The 21,822-nt window shown below is 46.9% G+C and overlaps 3 pseudogenes; 1 reads left to right on the plus strand and 2 right to left on the minus strand.

Annotated features, from left to right (window-relative positions):
- Positions 1-204: 204 nt before the first annotated feature.
- Positions 205-2,393, minus strand: LOC136541400 (L-type lectin-domain containing receptor kinase SIT2-like; annotated as a pseudogene).
- Positions 2,394-6,730: 4,337 nt separating this feature from the next.
- LOC136543252 (uncharacterized) lies at positions 6,731-14,878 on the minus strand (annotated as a pseudogene).
- Positions 14,879-17,431: 2,553 nt separating this feature from the next.
- LOC136541403 (serine carboxypeptidase 2-like) lies at positions 17,432-20,771 on the plus strand (annotated as a pseudogene).
- Positions 20,772-21,822: the final 1,051 nt, after the last annotated feature.

Here is a 21,822-nt window from a genome sequence, read left to right on the forward strand (position 1 = left end):
CATTTGGTAAAACTCCTGCATTTTGCTGAAATGAATTTATAAAGCAGAGCTATTTATGTACGCACCTTTTTCCTTTGCCATATTACCATCACAATCAACAAATACATGCAAGGGCACATTTATGTGTGCATACACAACATATAAAACAAAAAGGTAGCTATATGCTAGTGTACACATCATACAAAATCCATATATATATGCACATTATCTTTCTTGCACAACGTCGGAAATGCTCTGGATGCTGTCCATTGACGAAGGATATGACATGACGTATGAGTCAAACCCTTCATTTTGCATCAGTGCCAGCGTCTGGAAGCTCAGATGCGCCGGAACAAGCTCCGGCAGTGCCATTTCACCATTGAGGTACTGCAGGACCTGGCGCATGCTGGGCCTTGCTTCAGGGAAGGGATGAGAGCATAGCAACCCTACCTTCAGCCCCATGCATGCCTCATCAGCGTTGTAGTCACCTTGGAGCTTTGCATCCACCGTATCAACTAGCGTTGTCTTGTTCCAGTGCTCCACCACCCAATCTACCAGCATGACTTGGTTGTCTTCTGAGTCCTGCATGATGGGTTTTTGCCCGCAGATGACCTCAAGGACAAATACACCAAAGGCGAAAATATCGGTCAAAGTGGTCGCCTTGCTGGTGCGACCAAGCTCGGGGGCGAGGTATATCCTATGGTGCCAATAACATGTGAGGTTTGTGGGTTGGCACTATGGTCATACAACATCGCAAGCCCAAAATCCCCTAATCGGCCATTCATACCACCGTCGAGTAACACATTGCTCGCCTTGATGTCCCGGTGGACGACGACCTTCTCCCATTCCTCGTGGAGGTAGAGCAAGCCCGACGCGATGCCCTTGATGATACCAAGCCGCTGTGCCCAATTCAGAGTAGCACTGCTCTCTTGGCAATAGAGATACTTGTCTAGGCTGCCATTGGACATGTACTCGTAGACTAGAAGTAGCTCACCTTTTCGCCGGCAGTAGCCGAGCAACCGGACCAGGTTTGGGTGCTGCATGCGCCCGATGCTAACGATCTCGGCGACAAATTCCTTCATGCCTTGCTTCGAGTTGTGTGACACCTTCTTCACGGCGATCTCAGATTTTGACGCCGGGAGAACTCCCCTGTATACTTTCCCAAATCCCCCAATTCCCAGTAGATTTTTGTTCTTGAACCCATCGGTCTCCCGGAATAGATCCTAGTATGAGAACCGGTGCGGCCCAAACTAAACCTCCCAATCTTCCCTCAATTCAGTGTATTTTAGCTGCCTTCTCCTAAGTAGAACAAGAACAGTGCCAACAAATAGAACTAGTGCTGCAGTGGCTATTGGCAGGATGATTTCCAGGACCTTGGATCTTGGCTTTGGGAACTCACGGGGTAGTTTTGGCAGCTTGGCGATGTCGATCGCCGGCGCAGGTCCATCCATGGCGAAGCTCCATCCAAGAACGTAGTGTCTTGAGTCGACCAAGCCCGTGGACGACGAGAAGCCGATGTACGCCATGTCCGGGATCACCGTCGAGAGGTCGTACGCTGCTGAGAGCAGCGGCCTGGCAGGTTTGCCCATCGTCAGGGGAGCCAAGGTCACGTCGATCTTCTTGGCCTCGCCGTCGTAGTCCACCCACGCCTGCATCATCTCGTGGCTGATCAGCGTCAGTCTGCGTAAGCTGCCGCCGCCGCCGTCGGGGTAGTAGCCGGCGTCGGTGGAGTTCACCGAGACGAGGCTGTTGACGTCGATCCCGACGTGGTTATCGCTGATGTCCCGGAACTCGTTGTTCTTCATGGTGTCCAGCTCCACCGCGAAGATGCGGTTGGTGGCGTTGCCGTTGTTGCTGCCGTTGAGGATGCCGAGGTACTGCGCCGCCATCTCGGACGAGAAGTCGGTGGTCGGAGCCACGAAGAACGCGATGCCGTTGGCGCTCACGTCCGGGTAGCCCGAGAGGATGCCGAACACGAAGGAGGCGGAGAAGGACCGCACGGCCCCCCGGCGGCGGCGCCGCCGGGTGTCGTCGTGTTCTGATCCCAGAAGCGCAGCTGGGTCGGGTAGATGGCGTGGCCTTTCTGCCGGAGCGTGCCGTTAGTGAGCTCGAGGAGGCCGCTCGACGTGACGGATGCAGCGCCGTCGAGGATGAGGTTGCTGCCGGTGAAGCCGGAGTAGACGAACTGGTCATCTTCACTGGCGGTGAGGGCCACAAGGTGGAGGCAAACGGGTAGGAAGCATATCGGCAGAAGCTTCTTGCCTGCTATGGTTGTTTCTTTGGGTTCCATCATGGAGTATTCGAGGCAGCTAACTGCAATTGCATCCTCTAAAAAAAAGGCTAAGAAATGCATAGACGCAAGTTGTGGAGTAGTGCACGAGTAAGTTGAAACCAAAACAAAGGAATAGGCTAAGATTTTCTTTGTGAAACCAAAACAAGGAATAGGTGACGTAGAGACTAGACGACTGACGAGTTAAGGGATATGACAAGATCACAAGAGGACAAAATGAGACGCATCCTGATGGGGAAGGAGCACCACTGACCAATATTGTTTCTATCAATTTTTTTTGTTAGTGTGACAAAAATTTCTTGAGCATGTGTGTAATCCCTCCCATATACACCCAAACACTTTTCCTAGCCAGGCAGAAAGGCGGGCAGGCTGCCCGCCTCAAATCAAATGCGGGCCTCTTAAGATACGCTAGTCTTAAGATGTGCTAGTACATTTCAAAAGATAGACAATCTGTGACCACCTCCATAAATGAAACGACGGTCTCCGTAAATACTAACTTGAGAGACGGATATTTTGTGACCGCCTCCAAAAATCCTTAGGTATTTTAGGAGACATGCAAATTTTGTGACCACCTCTCCGTTAATATTTGGGCAGTGTGTCATAAAATTATTTATGTAATAGTGAAAATCCAATGTTTTCTTCTTTGTGTTTGTGATTAATGTGGTAAGTTTTAGGCCCTCTCGGCGAACTGGTGGGTCCTTTTAACACTAATGTCTCGACGACGGAGTAATAGATGACGGTGTGCTTGGTACCTTTTGTTTTATGAGGTTTAGCGGACCTTGTCTCCCTGCCGGAAGACCAGAATTCAACTTGAACTAAATGCTTGGTTATTTGTCAAGATTTTCATATTGATGATTGTCCTCAAGTGGAAACTATGAACACGATTTTTTAAGTTGATACGCTAGTCTTTTCCCTATTTTTTTATGAAAAAAGCTAGGACCTTTTTTTTTACTGAAGTTTTAGACTTAAAGTTTCTCAAATAGAGATTCTTCATACGCAATAAAATTAAATTTTGCTGTCCTTGTTCCATGTCGATGAAGGAATCCCGAACTTCTCGCTCGTTTGGCAGCGGGCGTCAAACTATGAGAAGCAAGGTCATGCGCATGCTCCGGTTTTATTCGTTTCACAAGACTAAAACGATGGCGACTTTATGAGCACTCTTAAGTCAACTCAAAGCGCAGAACGTGAACGTGATCCCTGCAAGAAACTGCAAACGACAAGTAGTGAAATGTGAAATGAAGCAATGCTTCTGTTCTGCGTTTTTCTTCATAGCTCTGAAAAATATAGCACGCATGGTATGGACATTGGACCAGGTAGGTATAGCAAACTCATCCAGACTAACTCCTGTAACGCCAAAAAAAAATGGAAAACAAAAATGTGCACGGGCCAGACAGTGGGCCACAATATCTTAATTCGAATGGTAAACGGTGAAAACAGTTCGAAAAAGAATAAAGCCTGGGCCCATGGAGTATGGCTTTTGAAGTTCAGCAAAGAATTGCCCAAATAGACCCAATCAGTTACGCTCACTACTGGGCGAATTGGGCTGGTCCAGCAATTGAAAGCCCATGTAGTCCTATTGCCCGATGTGCTATAATGATATATATTTTCAGAGTGGGAAGCCCATCTAGCAAAAAGTACTTTGTGTTTGAAGAAACTTTCCCGGTCTTTGGAGGCAACAATAATGAACAACCTGTCCAAAGCATGGGTGGAAGTGGAACGTACCTAGTAGGGATTGTTTCTTGAAGCTCTTTTATTCATTAACCTCAAAGAAAAATAATATATCGTCTTACCTAAAAGATAACTTTGGAAACGAATCATAATCATTAAAACAAAATTCCGATCCTTTTTGCCGCTATGTGATAGTTATAGGATACCTCATCTATAAATCACAGATATTCATAATCCATTTGATTATAACTCCTTACAAGCATTCCCGAGTAAATAATATAATTAGTACACTTGTTTCGATTACAATATCTCTCTAGGCTAAATCAAACGGAAACACCAAAGTTCTAAGCTTGCAATGAAGCTTGGTGAACTTCCATTCCCCCAGACATTTCTGAGCGCGGACATAGCCAAATGCCAATATATAAGCCAGAAATATGAACACCACTAGACGTGTGCATACCATGGCCAGCGCCAATGAACTTTGTGGGAAAACGAAACAAAATGAGATCAGTTGATCATAATGGTTTAGTTGTAGTTTGTATTCTTACCACACAAGTATTGATAACAAGTAATATAATATATGCTTTTCCCAACTATCCCAAACTCTGAACTCAGACTCTCCATACTCACCACTCAAACTTCCCTCACCACTCAAACTTCCCTCACCACACCCTTAACACTCTCAAATCAATGAGGTAGCCTCTACGTACACTTCGCTTCAACGATCTTAAACCAGACCTATGTTTGAGGGAGAAAAGTAGCACAGAGAAGACTAGCGGGCTCAATCAGTCCACATGAGTGATCATGATCGAGATCACAACTATATGAGAAGGGGAAAGGTGAGTCCACACCTAAGTCCTATAACATAACTAACATGGTGGAATATGTTTTCTGGATGGGGCTATCATCACTTATCGGCTACCACTATGATACATTGAACTCAATGCAAACCAATATAATGTAACATCTAGTCTGGACACCATGTCTACAACTATTGATTACTGCCATACTCAGACGTTATAACAAGGCACTTACTCAAAGTAAACACTAAGCAGTAGACAAGAAACCTGTGCTACAGCAAGACTCAGATAAAGAGTGATAAGCCTCTAGAAAACTACTTTGTTCTTTTTTTGGGAACTACTAAACTACTTTGGTCTAGACTTAGAATAATGCAAGTGAGTTGTAAAATGAAATTGCTCAAAGTAAATATCTACTCCAAAAAGTGCTAAATGAAATCATCCACACCGCCTCTTCGCCCTGCTCGCTCCGCCTCTCACACCTGCAAAATTTGTTCGTTGATATGTGGACCCGGTCACACTCTCCACTCACCAGCCGTTACCGCTCTACCTTGGCTCCTCCTATTTGTGCTGCTGCACCCGTACGTCGCCTCCCCCATCCGCTCATGCCCTACCCCACCTTCTCCTTATCTGCTTTGCTCCTCTCACCTCCTCCCATATGCTCTATCCACTCCTGTGCCCTACCTCTCCTCCTATAGTCCTTGCTGCTGCACGCTGCCCTCCTACCATCCACTATGACCTAACCTCATCTCCCACCTGCTCGCAAAGATGACACGCGAGGCAGACATAACATACCTGCACACACAACATTTCCCTAGTCGTTCCCTGCATTAGTGTGTCATCGTGTTGTGGGCTCTGACCGTCGGACACCTCTGATCCAAGCCTACTTGATAGCGAGTGCCATTACAGCTGCAATCTACTCAGTGCACTAGCCTCGGGGATCTAGCTAGATCATTCTACAACTCGTTGGCGAGCATGATCCCCGCCACTGCCATGAAACTAGGCACCTGCACTCCCTCATGTTAGTCCCTAAACCAGCATTGCTTATGGGGTGGGATTTGGGGCTGGTGTGGTTGTGCTGTGCAGTGGTTTATAGGGTGGGATAGCGTCTATGATGTATCTAGCGATCATCTATTTTCATGCCATGTTCATCTAGTTTACATTATAAATTGAAAAAACTCAGATAGAAATAAAATGTGTATCTGCATCAAGAGTTGGCTCCTTTGTTTTCCAATGATTCAACTATTTAATCCAATAAATCACCAAAACTATTTTCTAATTCAATAGGTTACCATAATATGATATTTGCTACTTTAATGGATCACCAACGATATGGAAAATCTTATTGATTTTCGTTCTCATGGCGATGCACGACAAAAATTATAGTAGAGAAAATAACTTAATTGAATACTCAGAGTCTTATAAAAGGAAAGATACAAGAGTTTTACCAGAAATCCTAAAGACTTACTTTTGGAGCCCACAAGACTAGCTAGCTCAACTCGACTCTAATTCCCATCTAAACTATTCTACATCTACATCTCGAGAGAGTGATGGAGGATTGCTCCCTTGTGGTGTGTGTTGCAACCGAAGTGAGGGGTTCATATTATAGATTGGAGGTGCCTTGGAAGAGTGGAGATGCTTCCCTTGATCCTATGGAATATTCCCTCTTGGTAGGCCATCTAATCCAAGTGAAGCTTCATCGGAATGAACGGACATTGATCCAGAGTCATAATATGAGGATACTTGGGATTTGGTTTAATTTCTTGATCATATTGTCCCGTACTTTCTCGTTGATTTCTCCTTGTGGAGCTAGCAATGGTTCCACTGGAGAACCCTTGGATTTGTGCATCATAAATAGTTGGAAACACTTGTCCTTTCTCGAGATGTAGTATGACTTGGTGAGCTTTTCAGGTGTGGGGAGATTGAGGGAGGTGACCATGGATGCATTGTGGAGATCGCCATAGATTAGTTTATGGGAGGTACCAAGTAACTAAAATAGGTAACCATTGTCACCTTCTTAGGAGGCTACACGTGTATATTAATTAATATAGTCAAGAATAGTTGTTGACGTGTCATTCACAAAGAAGGATACAAATACATTATATTCTAAGATTGTTATGATGATCAAAAACTCACTTATTATCTCTATTATTGTAAATAACTAAATAGTAAACACCCTTTTTCCATTAAAACTTCAAAGGTTAGAACATCATCTCCCTCCTGATAGGTCAGATATAGCTCCGAAACTCATCATTGATGATGGAGGACATGACACCATATATGGATCCAGTCCCTTATTTTGCAATAGGGCTAGCATGTTGAAGCTTAGTTGTGTTGACGCCAACTCTGGAACTGGTGAGTCTCCATCAAGGTAATCCATTACTTTTTGCATACTTGGCCTTGCACTTGCAGAAGGGTGAGAGCATAGCAGTCCAAGCTTTAGTACAAGGTATGCTTCTTCAATGTTGTAGTTTCCTCTCAGCTTTATATCCACTGTGGCAAGGAGAGTCCCATTGTGCCAATGCTCAAGTACCCAATCGACCAACAAAAGATGGTCGCCTTGTTCATCTTCCTTGATAGGCCTTTGTCCACATGTGACCTCAAGGAGGAATGTACCAAAAGCAAAAACATCTGTAAGAGGTGATGCCTTGCCTGTGCGTACTAGCTCTGGAGCAAGGTAACCCATGGTGCCAACCATATGTGTAGTCTGGGGATCAGTACCATGGTCATATAACCTCGCGAGACCAAAGTCACCGAGCCGTCCATTCATTTCTTTGTCAAGGAGTACATTGCTTGCCTTGATATCACGATGAATGACAACTTTTTCCCACTTCTCGTGGAGGTACAACAAACCGGATGCAACACCTTTGATGATATGAATCCGCTGAGCCCAATCCAACACTGGCTTTGCTTCTTCATAATGCAAATATTTATCAAGGCTGCCATTAGACATGTAGTCATACACCAAAAGGAGTTCGCCTTTCCTCCGACAATAGCCAAGTAACTGTACAAGGTTGCGGTGTCGGATGTGGCCGATACTAACAACCTCAGCAACAAACTCCTTCATTCCCTGCCTTGACTCATGTGACACCCTCTTCACAGCCACCTCTAGTTTTGATTTTGGAAGCACTCCTCTATACACCCTGCCAAACCCGCCTTGTCCAAGAAGATGCTTGTCCTTGAATCCATCAGTTCCATGGAACAAATCCTTATATGAGAACCGGTGCGGTCCGAAATCGACTTCCCAGTCTTCCCGTAGCTCGGCATACCTCATTCTTCTTCTCACAAGCACAACCACAAGAGTCCCTAGAGTGACAATGAACAATGCAGTGGCAATAGGCAGCAAGATCTCCAGGACCTTGGATCGAGGCTTCGGGCCGAGACGAGGTAGCTTTGGCAGCTTAGCGACATCGATCGCCGGAGCAGGTCCATCCGTGGCGAAGCTCCAGCCAAGAATGTAGTGCCGAGAATTGATGGGGCCAGTTGCAGAAGAGAAGCCGACGTATGACGGCTCAGCTAGCACGTCGGAGAGGTTGCAGCGTGTAGAAACAAGAGGTCTTACAGGTTTGGACATTCCAACCGGAGCGATGGTGACGTTGACGCGTGCTTGCTCCGCGTCATACTCCACCCACGCCTGCATCACCTCGCCGCTGATCAGGTCCACGCCGTTGAAGCTCCCGTTGGCGTCGTCGTAGTACCCCGCGGGGTGCGCGGCCACGGAGTGGAGGCCGTTGACGTCGACGCCGACGTGGTTGTTGTTGACGTCCTGGAACTCGACGTTCTGCATGGTGTCGATCTCGGCGGCGACGAAGCGGTTGGTGGCGTTGCCGTTGTCGTCGATGTTGGCGAGGCCCATGTACTGCGCGGCCAGCGCGGAGGAGAAGTCCGTGCTGCGCGCTACCGTGAAGGCGATGCCGTGGCAGCTGAGCCCCGGGTACGTGGTCTGGATGGCGAACGCGAAGGAAGCCGAGAAGGAGCGCACCGTTCCGCCACCGGGCGACGGCGTGCGGAGGTGCACGGGCGCCGGGTGGAAGGCGTGGCCCTTGAGCTGGACCGTGCCGTTGGTGAGCTCCAGAAGGCCGTCCGCCGTGACGGTAGCCGTGCCGTCCAGGGTTAGGTTGGCGCCGGTGAAGCCGGAGAAGACGAACTGGTCCTGGTCGGCTGCGGCGCCGGCAGCAGCACTGGCAGTGACAGCCGCGGTAAGGTTCAGGCAGTGGAAGAGAAGGACGGTGAGGAAGGAGATGACACCTATGTGAGCCATGGCCTCTGAAAATCTCTACAGCGTCAGAGTTGCACGCTGTACGTGGGGCATTTGATGTGAATGCTCTGTGTGTGGAGAGGAGACTGGAGACTGGAGAATGACTGAACTGCGCCAAGCGCTTGGCTGCTAGTTAGTGTACGGGTTTCCCTGGCGCATTAGGACCTGCAAATTGCTAATGCATCGTTGTCTCAAATCTGAACGTGAGTTGCTGCTTGCTTGGTGCTGGAAGCAGAGATCCAATTTCCTTTTCCTTGTTGTGTCCATTTCGTCTACCAGTCGTTGGTCAGAGGAGGCGATACATCAACAAGAGAATTTCCTGACGCATCATCAGCAACTGCCGTAAGCCATCGGTAGCAGTTCGTACTATAAATGTTGCTTCTGGCGTCCAAGTCTTCTATGGCTACTAGTTTTTCCATGTATGAACAAATGGGATAAGAACACAGCGTATTTGTGACGTCTGTGTTCCTAGCCGCAATTGACTTCTTCGTTCATTTCAGTTTACTATGCATGAGTCCACATGTATTTAATTGTGTTCACTTGTATTGACACGCAAGAATGATTCTGCATACCTCAGAATGTTCATATAAAACTTCATATAGCACATCATTGATCATTCTACCTGGTGCTGGTCGATCTTATCTAGTAGTAGGATCTTGAAATCTAGTTCTTTTTTTAAAAAGAAAAACTTTATTTCCACAGATCAGTCCAAATCATGCGTGTTAAGGACTGATACTGAAATGCCGTGTTCAACTTTTGCTAGGCTGTGTGGCCAGGATAACACATATATTATTTTTGCATAGTAATCATGTTGACTAACATGACTATGATGTTCTCCTTTTCCAGGGAAGAAACATGGTCCACTGCTTTAATCATCTGGACATTATGATTCCACACACGGAAAACTAGTGAAGGAAGACTACTCACCCACAGACGAGAGGTACAGATCGTACATCCCATAGACAAGGGGTCATCTGCAAACCGTTTAATGCTTTGCATCTAGTTAAGATCATTCATGAATATCATTTTATATACTATTGTGTTGCTATTTGATAGATAATGGATTCACAGCTACGTTGACTACACAAAATGAAGCCAAAGAAATTAGAATTTTTTCAAGGTACTATGCATTGGCATTTCTGCAACTCCATACATCATCATGACAGCCAAAGAAATTAGCAAATTTTCAAGATACTATGAAATTAGAAAATAAAAGCATGCTGTTACAAAAAATAAATAAATAAAATAAAAATAAAAGCATGATAGCTCCATACATCAGCAGCTTGTTCTACTACGACTACAACTAGCTTTCTGGTTCTCATCCGGTAAACAAACAGAACGAAGGAGAAGATCAGACGAATAACTGATAGTAGTTTTCAGCTGAGAAAGCTAACTGAGATATCAACGACAGTCGCACTAAGTGATAACAGTTTTCAACTTTCTGAAAGCTAACAATTTAGCAGCTAACAAAAACGATACACTAGCAACTTTTAGAAATGATACAATTGCAGATTCAGATAGCTTTCAGAACTGATACACTAAAAGATGTAGATTCAGATAGTTAACAGTTTTAACTGCATGTACCACTATCTGCATACCAACCAGTTTATACATAAGTAAACAACGAGAAAAGAGACAAAAGAAAAAATGGACTATGTTCTAGCACAATATGAAGAACCAGTAGTCGTTTCCGTCAATCGACACAATCAAAACGCTCTATGTAGATTCTTCAGATCAAAACAATGCTCCTAAATCAACAAATTGTAGAATCATCATGGCTGCATCAATAAGAGGAAGGTACCTCAGATAGTCAACGCTGCTGCTCCAATGCTATCTACCATGGATCCAGGCACGCCGCAGCAACCAGCTCCATGCCCCCGCGGCCGCTAGCTCCACCTGGTGATGCTCCTCCGTCTATTGGGCGCTGCTAGCTCCTCCTACGTGCCCCCGCGGCCGTCGCCGCCGTGTCAGAGTCCCCTGCGCGGAGAGGTCCGATGCCACGCGAAGGGACGAGCACTTGCGACACAGCACTAGCGCTGAGGCTGCGGCAGGGCAGGGATGGTGGTTGGGCCGCGCAGTGAACTTGCGGAGGAGCTTGTGCTGGCTGTAAGCCTGCGTGCTGGATGCGGCCACCGCGTCTAGGTCTTCCGCCCCGAAGCCGGTGCCGCAACGGTGTGCTCGACCCCGCGCGCACAAAAACCAGAATCCAAGCGCACCCACGCGGGATCCTAGCGCGCAGTCGACTCGAGACACCGAGGCGTACAACGCTGCTCCCGCGCCTCGGAGCACGGGCCTTCCCCGTCGTCTCGTGAGGCGACGCGGCCTCCGTCTCTAGGCTTCGACGGGGTGCTTTCTGCAAAAGCAGTCACGAAGAGACGGGACGGAGAGACGCATTGTAACGTGCCCTAAGGGCCTGTTTGATACCAGAGCTAATTTCAAGCTAGCTAATTAGCCCTAGTGCATCTAAATAGGAGTGCTAATAGGTGGACTACTTTTTCAACCAAGCCTTTAACTAGTTGTTAGCCAACTAACAAGCTAAACTTAGCTAGTTTGAGCTAATTAATATAATTTTTAGCCTAGCTAGTAACTAGCCCTAGCTTATTAACTCCGTCCATAAAAGATACCATTCTCATGTTTTGAGGAATCAATTGATTTGAAATTTGACCAAAATTATATGTAAAGTTACTAGCATTTAGCATTTATGATACAAAATAAGTATCATTAAAATAATTATGAAATAATTTTTTTAGTAAACTTTGTTGTAGATATAAAAGTTACTAATATTTGTTAGATCGAGATCAACACAAATGAATGATCTAGCCTAGTCAAAAGATCACATCATCTAGAATTATGAATCACAGACCTTGAGATTCCGCCGCCATCGATGGAGTAGGGATGCGAGGACGAGGACGGTGCTGTACGATGATGTAGCGGGATGCGAGGACGAGGACGGTGCTGTACGATGACGTAGCGTCGACCTTCAGGACGCCAGCGGCATTGGCCAATCACCTTGGCCGGTGCTAGAGTTGGGGAAGAAGGGCGGCGGCCTTCGGGTCGATCCAGCACCCTCTTAGGATCGGGAAAAGAAACGTTGAAGTGGTCTGTTTCTCAGTTGTGCGTTGGTCAAAGGAGAAGCCGGGCCACCCCTTTTCATATGGCGCTGCTCGACTCGGGGCCGCAACCATTGGTTGGTTTTGGCGCTACCGATCATCGCACGTGTGGGGTTTCCCCCGAGTCCCCGACTAACTCGGCCAGGGGAAACGGTCCTTGACCGCGTACCCTTCGTAACGGCTCGAGCCAGAGATCACTTAATTCCAACAATATTCACTATAAATTTGATCAAAGTTAAGCTAGTTTGACTTGTACAAATCCTATAATTGCATCATTTTATAGATGGAGGGAGTATAACACAAGACTAATCGTTTATTTGCACACATACTTGGATTTTTTCAAGGGATTGTTAATCATGGAATTCAGCAAATCTACATTTAAGGTTATGAAATGGAAGGCAGCGCTCATGGTATCACTTCTCCTGAAGGGCTGGACATGGTGGTCATGGTTGCCATGGACGAGGGGTAAGACATGACATACGAGTCGAAAACCTTGACTCTGCATCAGGGCAAGGGATTCGAAGGTCCGATGTGTCGGCGCCAGCTCTGGTAGCGGCACGTCTCTGCTTAGGTACTTGGAGACTTGCCGCATGCTAGGCCTCGTGCTGGAGAGCGGGTGAGAGCATAGCAACCCTATCTTAAGAGCCAGGGATGCCTCACCAACGTTGTAGCTTCCATGGAGCCTGGCATCCACGGTGTCAGTCACTGATCCTTGGTGCCAATGCTCAACAACCCAGTCAACCAACAAGAGCTGCTCACCGTTCGAGCTTTGCCTGATGGGCCTCTGGCCACAGGTGACTTCAAGAACGAACACGCCGAAGGCGAAAACATCCGACAAAGGCGTCGCCTTGCTGCTTCGACCAAGCTCTGGAGCAAGGTACCCTATGGTTCCAACCACATGAGTTGTATGTGGGTCAGTACCATGGTCATACAACCTTGCGAGGCCGAAGTCACCAAGCCGGCCATCCATGTCGTTGTCCAGCAGCACATTGCTCGCCTTGATGTCGCGGTGGATGATTACTTTCTCCCACTCTTCGTGGAGATAGAGCAGCCCGGACGCGATCCCCTTGATGATCCGGAACCTTTGGTCCCAACTCGGAATTGGCATATCATGATCACCACTATACAAGTGCTTATCAAGGCTCCCGTTTGACATGTACTCGTAGACCAGGAGAAGTTCACCTTTTCGCCTGCAGTAACCTAGTAACGGCACAAGGCTGCGGTGCTGCAGGCGGCCAATGCTAACAACCTCTGCTATGAATTCCTTCATGCCCTGCTTCGAGTCATGTGACACCTTCTTGACGGCCATCTCCATTTTCGACACCGGAAGGACTCCCTTGTACACCCTCCCAAACCCTCCAACCCCAAGCAGGTTCTTGTTCTTGAATCCTTCTGTTGCATTGAACAAGTCCTTGTATGAGAACCGGTGCGGCCCAAACTCGACCTCCCAATCTTCTCGCACTTCAGTGTACTGCAGCCGCCTCCGCACCAGGAGAACGGCAATGGCACCCACGGCCAAGATGACTGCTGCCGTGGCGACAGGCGGGACAATCTCTGCCAGTTTGGCTCGGTGCTTGGGGCCAAAGCGAGGCAGCTTTGGCAGCTTGGCGATGTCAATGGCTGGAGCAGGTCCGTCCACTGGCGAAGGTCCAGCCAAGAACGTAGTGCCGCGAGTTGAACGAGCCTGTCGCCGACGAGAAGCCGACGCGAGCCACGTCGGTGAGCACCGTGGACAGGTCGTAGGCGGTGGAGAGCAGTGGCCTGCTGGGCTTGGCTACTCTCAGTGGAGCCATGGTCACGTCGACACGCTTCCGCTCGCCGTCGTAGTCCACCCACACCTGCATCGCCTCGCCGCTCGCGAGCGTCAGATTGCGGAAGACGTGGTCCTCGTCGTCGTAGTAGCCGGCGCTGGCCGAGGCGACGGAGACGAGGCTGTTGACGTCGACGCCGACGTGGTTGCCGTTGATGTCGCGGAACTCGTTGTTCTGGTCGGTGTCGAGCTCCACGCCGAAGAGGTGGTCGGCGGCGTCGCCGTTGGTGCTGCCGTTGACGAGCCCGATGTACTGGCTCGGGAACGCGGCGGCGAGGTCGTAGCTGTCCGGCGCGACGAAGAGGACGATCCCGTGGCCGCAGGCGTCCGCGTCCGGGCACAGGATGCCGAACACGAAGGACGCCGAGAACGACCGCGCTGTGCCGGTGCCGGTGCCGTTGCGCGCCTCGCGGAAACGGAGCTGCGCCGGGTGGATGGCGTGCGCCTTCTGCCGGAGCGTGCCGTTGGTGAGCTCCAGCAGGCCCGACGGCGTGACCACGGCAGCGCCGTCGAGGGTGACGTTGGCAGCCCGCGAAGCCGGAGTAGACGAACTGATCGTCGGCGCTGGCGGCCTCGACGCCGAATGCGAGGACGATGCACAAGGAGATGCAGAGCAGTTTCCTGCAACCGCGAGGCGTGGACGAGGACGACATAGTTTCGTGTTGCACAGAGAAGAAAGGAAGCCAAATGTCTGATGGGATTGGTGATGGTTGGCTTGCATTATTGCTTACTGCAAAAACTGTGCCAAACCAAGAGCTGAGCATCGGATATACATTGGGATAAAAAAATCATCCGAGATATTAATATTACACACAAATCACCGAGATATTACGCGCGCGAATGCTAGCGTGTGAAAAGCAACGGAGAAGAGGAACAGAGAATGTTGTCTGGGCCTTGGCTAGGTTAGGTAGCTGAATTGACTGCTCTGCTTGAGTTGGACTTCAGAGGACAATAATCTTGTGTGATGGGGTTCAATCAACTGAGACCAAACTTGAAGGAGTATCTGTTTCAGAGTTTCCGTTTGGGAATGCACGAACTTCGTGCGGACTTACAGAAATTCCACAACCAAAACGAACCCAGAATCCTCGTGACGTGCTAGAAAAAAAAGAGAAATTATAAAAATTCTCACAATCATATCTTATCTTACTACTGCTACTCCAACAGAGATTTTACATTAATTCTTACTAGAGGTGCTAGAAAAAAAAATGAATCCTAGAATTTTATCTCACCATAACTCATTAGAGGCTCTAACAGAGCTTCCATGTTAATTCTTACCTGGATACGATAAAAAAACAAAATTCCTAAAAAGTTTCTCAATAATCAGAAACAACTAGAGCCTCCACAGTAATGTTCATCGTGTGTTAGAAATAAATAAATAAATTCTGGCCCACAATAATTAGAAAGCATCTTGCCTTAATTTGGTAGTCTCTAATCATCCTCATCGATAATAGCCATTGAATCTATTCTGTTTTATTAAAAATTTATCTACCTCTATCATTGTAAAAAATACATAAAGTAACCTGCTCTAATTTTACATCTAAATTACCCATCTATGTCAAATTCAAAAATAACCACCTAAATTTGCATCTAATTTACACACCTTTTCAATTATGAAAGATAATTAAAAATAACCTCTAACTTTGTATCTAAATTATCCACATATCTATCATTATGAGAGACAAATTAAAATAATATACTTGATTGACACATTTGTCATTATGCAGTCTGTTTGTTTCGGCTGGATTGACTTATAAGCCATGGGTGAAAGTACTGCTGGCTGGTTTGGTGTGAGAGAAAAATACTGTTCGTTGGCTGATAAGCCAAGGCTTATAGGCCGAATACAGGCTGTCGAACAGGCTGATGAAAGATAACCAAAATAGCCCCTACGTTTGCATTCAAATTACTGTAAACCCGAACAAGAAATTCATTCCAAAATGGAGGTTAGCAATTAGTAGAGTTCAGGTCTACCATACTGTCGAAGATATGATAACGGGATACCTCACCGCCTGTATTCTAGCCCAGAAGTATCGACACGGGCTGAAGACGTCGAGTATGAGGCCCATGTACGCCAGACGCACCAATAGATGTGACAAGCAAGTCGCCTTGCATGGGCAACCTGCATTCTGAATCTTTACGGGATATGGTAGAATGATCTCTTGTATTTTTCATGTAACTAACAAGGAAACACATCTATATATTAATCGATCGGATCTCTGGTAACCTTACCTCCGGCCTATATAAGGAGAGATAGGGACCCCCGATGGGAATTCTACATTGTCCATACTAGGCATAGCTACTATTAGCAGAGCATACGAACAAAGAGATCTACTTCAAGCTAGACATAGGGCACCACGTACCTGAACTAATGTAAACCATGTGTCTCGTGTGCTATCCATTCTGATTTCCTGTGCGCAGATGCGTTGATCCGTATTGCCAGAGTAAATACTTCCGACACATACAGATCAATACTACTATGCTCAGTAAACTCTGTTCTGTAGCTTTGTAATCCTTTGTACCTGGAGCATTATACATCTGAGAAATTGAGTCTACAAAGACTTAACGTTTTGCCATGTTATGCTAGTTGAATGAATTAGAATCCGGTCTTTTATGGTTTATGAACGAGCAACAACTTAGGCACTTAGCTGGAACTTTTTTTTTTTTTTGCATGAATCTGGTTAGAGCTGATCCAATTGTCAATTTAGCCTCTATGTCTCTAAAGTCTAGACTGTCCACATTTATCCAAGGTTCTAATGTCTAGACTGTCCACATTTGTTCTTTACTAAAACATCTAATTAATGAACTTTCTTCCACAAGTCTCCAAGTTCACTAAGGAGTTGGAAGAGCTACATGGTCCATCCGAGCCTGCATCCAATGTCTTCTTGAGAGTCTCGAGTTGATGGTCCATCGGCGCCTGCATCCCTTCAGGAATGCAGTCTGCTCCTCCATCGCCTGCAACTTCTTCTGTTCTCTGGTTTGATACCAAGGTCGAAGAACATAATCCGGTGGCTCCGTCAGACTTTGATTGCTCGCCGACGAGAAGAACTCGCCGGAATCGATGGAGTCTGGGCCGAGGATCTACACCTCCGAATACCAAATTGTGACAAACCACATTGGCTACTTGGGATTGTCCTTCGGGGGTTCTGTGTTAGCTAGAGTTTAGAACGAATTCACAGATATTGGAGTAGGATACAAGATTAGCGAGCACGCAGCCTTTCCCCGTCTCCTACGCATTCGTCCAGCTGGGCCCAATGAATCTTGGATTGGGCTTCTTCACTCTATTGGGCCTCTCTTCTCCCACTGGACCCGCCTTGCTTCCGGCCTCCAAGTGGTCTGCTCCCTTTGCCTTGTTGCCTTCAAGTTTCAGCATCGCACCGTCGTCATCATCCAACAATTACTATCCCACAAATTGGAATGTATACATTGTCGTCATCATCCAACAATTACTTGCTCCCTTTGCCTTGTATATATATAATAAACAAGTACTATCCGACAAATTGGAATGTATACATTGTCTCTGTAATCATCATCCAACAATTGTACGTGCACAAGCTGAGCACGATGACCGGCGGTCTCCCTCCAGTAGTGCTTCTTCTTCCCGTGTCGTTGCTGCTTGCATTGGCATGGCGAGCCGCCGCCGGAACTGCCGCCGGAGACCGCATCGGGCGGCTGCCGGGGCAGCCGGCCGTGGACTTCCCGATGTACTCGGGGTACGTGGCGGTGGACGAGGGCCCCGGCGGGCGGGCGCTGTTCTACTGGCTCCAGGAGGTGCCGCCGGAGGCGCAGCCGGCGCCGCTGCTGCTGTGGCTGGACTGGCGGGCCCGGGTGCTCGGCGGTGGGGTACGGCGCGTCCCAGGAGCTCGGCGCGTTCCGCATCCGGCCTGACGGCGCGACGCTATTCCTCAACGACAACCGGTGGAACACTGGTGCGCACCGTTGTTGCCGTCCGTCCGTAGCTTGTTAATTATACGCTGATTATCGAGATTGAGTTTTGTGCGTGTATATACCGTGTTGCTGCAGCGGCGAACATCTTGTTCCTAGGACTCAGCCGGCCGGCGTGGGATTCTCCTACACCAACACCAGCTCCGAGCTTTACACCAGCGGCGACAACAAAACAGCCCACGATTCATACACTTTCCTGGTGAAATGGTTCCAGAGGTTCCCGCAGTACAAGTACCGCGATTTCTACATTGCCGGAGAGAGCTACGGAGGTTAAGTGATACTTACTATAATAAACACGCGCTTTATTTTTCTACTGCAATAGTAACTGATGACATGATAATATAAATAAATATATATATATATAAAAAAACTGAGTAAAATCGGCACGCACGCAGGGCACTACGTCACGCAGCTGTCGCAGCTCGTCTACCGGAACAACGCAGGCGTCGCGAGACCCATCATAAACTTCAAAGGCTTCATGGTCGGCAACCCGGTGATCAACGACCACACGGACTACGCCGGCGCGTTCGAGTCGTGGTGGAACCACGGGCTGATCTCCGACGGCACGTACCAGCTGCTCAAGGCCTCCTGCGGCGGCCTCAACGAGTCCATCATCCACCCGTCGCCGGCGTGCAACGCGGCGACGGACGTGGCCGCGGCGGAGCAGGGGAACATCGACATGTACAGCATCTACACGCCCCTGTGCGGCCAGACGTCGTCGACCAAGAGATCATGGAAGCCGTCGTCGTTGATAGGCCGCCGCCACTACCACCACGTGATGGCGGGGGGGTCGTATGACCCGTGCACCGAGAGCCACTCCACGGTTTACTACAACCGGCCGGAGGTGCAGCGGGCTCTCCACGCCAACCTCACCGGAATAAACTATCCATGGGCGACCTGCAGGTTCGTGCGTGGCGTGCATGTGTGGCAATGTGTTTCGGCTTCATTTTGAATGCTGCAGCTTCATTTTGAATCCTGCTCCATGAACTTCAGTGCTTTAATCAGCACCAACTGGGGAGATTCGCCGAGGTCCGTGCTTCCTATCTACAAAGAGCTTATCGCAGCTGGCCTAAGGATATGGGTCTTCAGGTCAGTTCGTTGCAGCTAGCGTTTTTCTTTCCTTTGGGCACCAGGAGAGCTACCGATTATTTGCCTAGACAGCTGTTGCAGCAAGCGGTGTGCTCTTATGCATGGGGAATTTTGGAGGCTGTTTGATAGGCAAAGTAGAAATTTAGAATGCACGTGGTTTTCTCTATTCCAATCCGAATTGAATACTTTTCAATCAAATTATTGCATTGGCGCCCAGTGTATTTGATTGCACGCATAGAACTAGAAGGTCGTTACAGCTATCGTGTCACACTTTGCTGCAATGATCGGACGGAATGATTGACTGAAGAAGTAGGTATATATAGGTCGTGCATTGCGTCAGGTGCATAATATTCCGCTGTGAACCTGTCGTTTTCATGGATGAATGAATAGCAGAAGGCCCCAAATAGTCGTTCACATGAAAGTTGTCTCTTGCTCCAGCTTCAATTTTGTCGCAATTATGTGGCGTTTGCCAACTTGTTTTCATCATGTGTGCCAAACTTTCGATCGCCAACTATATAGAAATTTGATTGAAAGTCACGGTTGCCCTGTCATCAACAAGAATAATTGCAACAACAGTAAGTTGGAAAATGAAACACAACTGCATTTCAATTCAACTACTACTACTCAACACAATTTCCTGTGCTTGGACATGGATAGCCTCTAGTCCAGTAGTAGGGATGGAATAGACCACACACGCACAACTACTTAGGATATATTTTGGACCAGGAAGTCACACAAAGACGTGACAGGGAAGCCTGCATTATTTGCCACAACTGTAGGAGTACTGAATGTTCAAAGTCAGTCATCTTTGATCTCTCGTTTATTTCGCAGTGGAGACACGGACGCCGTAATCCCCTTAACATCAACAAGATACTCCATTGATGCTCTTGGCCTCCCAACTATCACCAGCTGGTATCCGTGGTATGATAAGAAACAGGTCAGCTTCATTATTCATTCTACTCAACCGGCCTTCCTCGATCATCTGAACCTCATGACGGATGGACATACATCTCTAAATTCTAGTTAATTTCTAGTCACATTTCACGTCAATATGCAAATTACTCTGGTATTCACACATCCTACAAGTCGACAGCTGTTAATAATCTGTGCTAATTATCATTTGCGATTTTGATTTTAAATAGGTTGGTGGATGGAGCCAAGTGTATGAGGGCCTGACCTTGGTGACCGTCCGCGGCGCAGGTCACGAGGTTCCCCTCCACCGCCCGCGGCAAGCACTCATATTGTTCCAACAGTTCTTGAAGGGGGAACCCATGCCAAAAAATGGAACCGTGGTATAGTTATCATTTATTTTTATTGGCATACATAACGGGAAATAAGTCAACATTAAATTGTGTGTAATACTTAGCACATTCAAGTATTTATTTCTTCCCAATGCATGTATATTGTACACAACTTTTTCTTGCGAAACATATTGTACACAAGTTAAAAATTTAGAACAGCAAGAATAACGGCACACAAGATTCTTTGTTCTTCAGAACTGCAGAAGAAAGGACTCTTTGGTCTTCAAGATTGCAAAAATAATAGGATAACTGGTTGTACAGTGCAAGGTATTTGCAGGGTGCCCAATTACCCATACAGTCTTCAGATGGATGTAAAGACGACATTCCTCATCAGGGATTTATATGAAAACGTTTACATGACATAACCTAAAAGGTTTTGTCGTCGAAGAAAAGAACATAAGGGATGCTGCCTGTAGAAATCCAATGATGGGTGAAAAGTAAGTCTCTAGACAGTAGTATTTGAAGTTGATGAAACGATAAGAAAGTTTGGGTTTTAATAAAAATAAGAAGGACAATAGCGTTTATGCAAAGCTCAAGAATGAAAAAATTCACTTTCCACATCCTGTGAATAGATGACATTCTACTCATTAGTAGTGAGTTAATCTATCATTGGAGAAGAAGTTTTGTCCTCAAATTTCAATGTGAATGATTTTGGTGAAGCGTCATTGGTTCGAGGAATCGAAATTCACCGAGATAGAAGGAAATTGGGTATTAGGACTATCGCAAAGGCATACTTAGGAAAGATTCTAAAGAAGTAAAGTATGCATGTGAGTAAACCTGTGCCTGCTCCTATAGTCAAGGGTAATAGTTTTGGGAACTTTAAGTGTTCCAGGAGCCGATATGAGATCGATCAAAAGAATATGGTTCCATATGCTTCAACTGTTGGAAGCTTGATGTGTGTACAAGTACAAGTAAGAACTTACCCTGACGTAGTTTATGTATCCGAGATATTTTGGCAGAAGTCCAGTTCAGATATAGATCACTGGAATTAAGTTGAGAATGTCTTGCAATTTTGCAAAGTATCATAGGCCCCTTACTGAGTAAGAAAGAACAAGTACTCTCAAATAGTTAAGGTTACAAATGTTAAGTCATGGCGAGATGTGTAGTGAAATCCACAGTAGTTGCTAACACTCGCAGTTGGAGTATTATTATGGAAAAACTCCAAAAAACAGTTGTGGTGTCATCAGTGATGCATACCATAGTATAGCTTGACATGAGGCTTAAGGAACAGGCAAAAGGAGGTTAAGGGAATTTATACCCGGATTTAACAATGGTAGACAACATCAATAACCATTTAAAGTAAGTTAACTCTAAGACAATAGGTCAAGTGTGCTGCCAGACACATTGACACTAAGTTATATATTGTAAAGGAAAAAAATCCAGAATCATTTTGAAAGCATTGAGCACATAAGTACCGAGTAAGTACTTGCGGATCCGCTTACCAAAGGTTAACCACCCAGTACGTTCAGAGAACACACAGTCGACATTGGTTTATGGGAAAGCCTATGATTTCTGGATACTAAGGGGCCTAGTTGAGTATATGTTTCAAAACAGAGAGGTGCATTATAGTTGTTAAATCTA

The sequence above is a fragment of the Miscanthus floridulus genome, chromosome 3 (assembly GCF_019320115.1).
Source record: "Miscanthus floridulus cultivar M001 chromosome 3, ASM1932011v1, whole genome shotgun sequence".
In the NCBI taxonomy this organism is placed as follows: Eukaryota; Viridiplantae; Streptophyta; class Magnoliopsida; order Poales; family Poaceae; genus Miscanthus; species Miscanthus floridulus.